The following is a 5,497-nucleotide window of genomic DNA, read 5'->3' on the forward strand; positions in this document are numbered from 1 at the left end:
TTAAAGAAAAGGGGAAAACAAATATACAGACAAGAGGGAGAAAGCAGAACAAGGTATCAGACAAGAGAGTTTCAAAGGTATAAACAGGGAGTGTTAGTGTACTAATCGACAGTAAGCTGAACAGACAATAGAGAGACAGAGAGAGGATTGAAAATCAAAGATAAAAAAAATAAGTATATGAAAGTAATATCTATTTATAAAAATGAATTAAAATAAAATGGAAAATAGAAAATTAAAAAAAAAAACAAAAAACCAAAAACTTCCAAGTTTATATGCAATGCAGTTTCAGTCTTAATAATTTGGATGTCCGTCTCAATCTCCAGTCCTGGAGTTGGTGCCTCAGATGTTGTTCTGTAGTTGTCTCATCAAAGGGGATGCATAAAGTAGAACAAAACTACACACTCACACACACACAGAGGATTAAAAAAAAAAAACCCCACCAAGTGTCCCCAGTTCAAATGCAATACAGTTTCAGTAAGTTTTTCGGCTTGCAGGTGTAATTCGGTTGTTCTCTCATCAAAGGTAGGGAGAAAAAGAAACAAAAGCGTCTGGAGGCAGTTCTGAGAGTGGTATCTGCAACTGTGGCTTGCCTGCCTGCTGCTCTCCACCTGTAGCTGGCGGCGTTATTTATGCAGATCTCTGGGGCGAGCTAGCACTCACCTGGTCCCACAGGCTTTGTTTGCTCAGAGTTCTCCTGTGCGGGGGGCCTCTGCTACAGGCTTTCCCCTTTCCAAGCACTGGGAAAGGTGCCACTGCCCCGCGTTGTCAGGCCTGCGTGTTTATTTACAGTTCACGTGGGAAGTGGGTCTTCCCTCCTCTCACAAGCATCCCTGCTCCTGGTTGCTGGGCGCGCCCCGCTCCCGCCAGAGGCTCTCCAGCCCGCCCGGCTTGTTTATTTACAGTCCTGGGAAGGATTCCCTTCCCCCAATCTTCAGCGCTCAGGGCGCCCCACCCTCTTTCCAGCATGTCTTAACTGTTCTTATTGCTTAGTACTCAGTTTCTCTTTTTTTCCCGGGTGGAGGTCAGTCTGTCCAGGGGGCTATGCTGCTCTGGCCCAGGCTTGTCTGTGGGGCTACCGCGGTACTGCGAAGCTCACCTGGTTCGTGTCTTCCCATGCCGTATGGGCGCTGGCCACTGGTGGCCCCGGGGGCCCTCCTCGGTTCTCCATTTAAGGTGAAGTGGAGATTCTCTGCGCCGGCTGGAGATGTGGAGGGGTCAAAGTTATGCCTTTTCTCGTGATTATGCCTGCAAAGTGTGTCTCCAGCATCTCTCCAAGATTTCACTATAGGAGGGTCGCTTTCTGCTTCCTCCCTCTAGCCGCCATCTTGGAATTTCTCCAGTTGTATTGTTTTTGAAAAAATATGTTCCACTATATTATAACAAAATATAAAGGAATTCATATACATATATGACATTGGAATAATGAAAACAATCAAAGCTGTTTATAAGTGGATGAAGGTGAGATAAGAAAGAGTAATAGAGGGGTGAATTTGATCAAAGTACATTATATGCATTGTCGAGATATCACAATGAAACCACTTTGGACAATAATAATATACTAATAAAAATGGGAAAACAAAAATTAAATAAAAGTTTAAATGAGTAGTATATAGCAAGTAGTAAAAATAACAATTTATCCTTGCTCAGTCTGGTCCAAATCTATTGAAGTACAAATACCATCCTGTGCCTTCCTCAACCCAGAAGATCCTTTCATCCAGCACCAGATCCCAATGACTGATATACTGAATAAATTCTCCTTCACCTAAAGTTTAACTTCCTCTAACTCACCCTTATTTTCTATGTTTGCCATGCTTTTAATCCTATTTCAGTCACTAAATTGAATATTTGACTGACTTTTCATTACAAAATCTGGTCTAAGTGAGAAAAGACTAAAGTTCTCCCTCTTTTGTTAAAGACAGATTCAATAGATCTTTGAATTGATTGATATAAATGTTAAGATATTGAATGTCTCTGGAACAATCTGTGATGCACTAAGGGACTCAGTAAAAATGTATTAGTTTAGATTCTTGGAAACCTCTTCAGTGTACTAAATGATTCAGGCCACGAGGAGAAACTTATCATCTGCTGGCAACAGATGATATTTTAGGAGAAAAGTAGATCCCTTCAAATCCAGAGATTCCTGTCCAATAACTCAACCTTCAATGATATTCTCGCCAATAGAATGTGAGCAGTAAGTAGGCAAAGCTGAGCAAGGAAGAAAAATCCACTCCATACTGTCTAAACCTCCATTTAAAGACATCACAGTGAGGAAGCACTGAAAATTTCTTGTAAGTGACCCACTAAAATCAAACCATGACATTATCTCCATATTTGTTCCTCAGTGGGCTGCTGAGGGAGTTCTCTGGCTACATGCCTCCAGTAGCTGTGTGATTTCCACTGACCACAGGACCATAGGGAAGTCACCTGGATGGGTCAGAAGTAGGAAATGGAGCTACTGACCTTTGAGGATATTGCAGTGACATTCACCTTGGATGAGTGCAGCTTGTTGGATCCTTCCCAAAAGAAACTCTACAGAGCAGTGATGCTGGAAACCTGTAGGAACCAGTCTCATATAGGAATAAAAGAGGAAAATGAAAATACTGGAGAGGACTGCAGAAATCCCAGAAGAAATGTGAGACTGGACTTGTTAGTGAGACTTTCTGAATATTAACAAGGTATTAAAAATGGAGAATCCTTTCAACAGACTGCAGAAAATGGTGTAAACAAGGAAAATCTTCTTAGACTTACACAGTATAAATGCTTTGTATGTAATGCTTGTGAGAAAACTTTCACTGACCCCAAGACTCTTCTAATCCATGAAATGATACACAATGTATTGAAGCCCCATGAACGTCAGTAATGTGGGAATGTCTTCACTCAATTAGATGTCATTAATATTCATGAAAGAACTCACACTGGAGAGAAACCTTATGGATGTAAGCAACGTGACAAAACCTTCATTAGTTCTTGTAGCCTTCAAGTACATAAAAGAGCTAACAATGGAGAGAAGCCCCAATGAATGTAAGCAATGTAGGAAAACCTTCACTTAAGCCTCTCACCTTGTAAGACATGAAAGAAGCCACAATAGAAATAAACCTTGTAGATATGGGACTTGTGGGAAAGCATTTACATATCCCTGTCTCCTTGTGACACATGAAAGAACTCACACTGGAGAGAAACCCTATGGATGTAAAGTATGTGGGAAAGTCTTTTTATCTTCCAGTGACCTTAAGAAACATGAAAGAAGTCACACGGGAGAGAAATCCTATAGATGTAAGCAATGTAGAAAAACCTTCATTAGTTCTAGTAAACTTTGTGCTCATGAAAGAACTCACATTAGGGATAAACCTTATAGATGTGGAAAATGTGGCAGAGCATTCACATATCCCAGCCTCCTTAAAATATGTGAAAGAACTCACACTGGAGAGAAACCCTATACATGTAAGCAATGTAGCAAAGCCTTCATTAGTTCTAACAAACTTCGTAGTCATGAAAGATCTCATACTGGAGAGAAACTCTATGGATGTAAGCTATGTGGTCACTTTGACCTTAAGAAACAGGAATGAACTCACACTGGAGAGAAAAACTATGGATGTAAGCAACGTGGAAAAACTTTCATTTGTTCTAATAAGCTCCAGACACATAAAAGAACTCACCCTGGGGACAAACACTATGGGTGTGGGAAATGTGAAAAGGCATGCTTATATCCCTGTCTTCTTGAAAAGTATGAAAGAATTCATACTGGAGAGAAACCCTGTGGAAAAAGCAACATTGGAACGCTTTCACAAATACCAGTAATGTTCAAAGACATGAAAACACTCACACTGGAGAAAAACATTATGGATGTAAGCTATGTGGGAAAGCTTTTATTATAACTTCCACTCAACTTAAGAATCAGAAAAGGAGTTCACAATGGAGAGAAATCCTATAGATGTAACCAATGTGGAAAAGTCTTTTTATTTTTTTATTTTTATTTTTTTTTCATTTTTGAAAACTTATCACATGATGTTTCTTTTTTTTTATTCATATGTGCATACAAGGCTTGGGTCATTTCCCCCCCTGCCCCCACCCCTTCCCTTCCCATCCACTCTGCCCCTTCACTCTGCACCCCATCCCCTCAATACCCAGCAGAAACAATTTTGCCCTTATTTCTAATTTTGTTGTAGAGAGAGTATAAGCTATAATAGGAAGGAACAAGGGTTTTTGCTGGATGAGATAAGGATAGCTATACAGGGAGTTGACTCACATTGATTTCCTGTGTGTGTGTGTGTTACCTTCTAGGTTAATTCTTTTTGATCTAACATTTTCTCTAGTTCCTGGTCCCCTTTTCCTATTGGCCTCAGTTGCTTTTAAGGTATCTGCTTTAGTTTCTCTGCATTAAGGGCAACAAATGCTAGCTAGTTTTTTAGGTGTCTTACCTATCCTTACCCCTCCCTGTGTGCTCTCGCTTTTATCATGTTCTCAAAGTCCAATCCCATTGTTGTGTTTGCCCTTGATCTAATGTCCACATATGAGGGAGATCATATGATTTTTGGTCTTTTGGGCCAGGCTAACCTCACTCGAATGATGTTCTCCAATTCCATCCATTTACCAATGAATGATAACATTTCATTCTTCTTCATGGCTGCATAAAATTCCATTGTGTATAGATACCACATTTTTTTAATCCACTCGTCAGTGGTGGGGCATCTTGGCTGTTTCCATAACTTGGTTATTGTGAATAGTGCTGCAATAAACATGGGTGTGCAGGTGCCTCTGGAGTAACCTGTGTCACAGTCTTTTGGGTATATCCCCAAGAGTGGTATTGCTGGATCAAATGGGAGATCAATGTCTAGCTTTTTAAGTAGCTTCCAAATGTTTTTCCAGAGTGGTTGTACTAGTTTACATTCCCACCAACAGTGTAAGAGGGTTCCTTTTTCCCTGCTTCCTCGCCAGCACATGTTGTTGGTGGTGTTGCTGATGATGGCTATTCTAACAGGGGTGAAGTGGAATCTTAGTGTGGTTTTAATTTGCATTTCCTTTATTGCTAGAGATGGTGAGCATTTTTTCATGTGTTTTTTGGGCATTTGAATTTCTTCTTTTGAGAAAGTTCTGTTTAGTTCACTTGCCCATTTCTTTATTGGTTCATTAGTTTTGGGAGAATTTAGTTTTTTAAGTTCCCTATATATTCTGGTTATCAGTCCTTTGTCTGATCTATAGCTGGCAAATATTTTCTCCCAGTCTGTGGGTGGTCTCTACAGTTTAGAGACCATTTCTTTTGATGAACAGAAGCTTTTTAGTTTTATGAAGTCCCATTTATCTATGCTATCTCTTGGTTGCTGAGCTGTTGCGGTTCCATTGAGAAAGTACTTGCCTATAGCTAATAGTTCCAAAGTATTTCCTACTCTTTCCTGTACCAACTTTAGAGTTTGACGTCTGATATTAAGATCCTTGATCCATTTGAGTTAATATTGGTATATGGTGATAAACATGGATCTAGTTTCAGTTTTTTGCAGAC

The 5,497-nt window shown here is 40.0% G+C and overlaps 1 pseudogene; it reads left to right on the forward strand.

Moving 5' to 3' along the window:
* The first annotated feature begins 2,446 nt into the window (after positions 1-2,446).
* On the forward strand, positions 2,447-3,566 carry LOC141416521 (uncharacterized; annotated as a pseudogene).
* The last annotated feature ends 1,931 nt before the right edge of the window (positions 3,567-5,497 follow it).

The sequence above is a fragment of the Castor canadensis genome, chromosome 14 (genome assembly GCF_047511655.1).
Source record: "Castor canadensis chromosome 14, mCasCan1.hap1v2, whole genome shotgun sequence".
NCBI classification, from domain to species: Eukaryota; Metazoa; Chordata; class Mammalia; order Rodentia; family Castoridae; genus Castor; species Castor canadensis.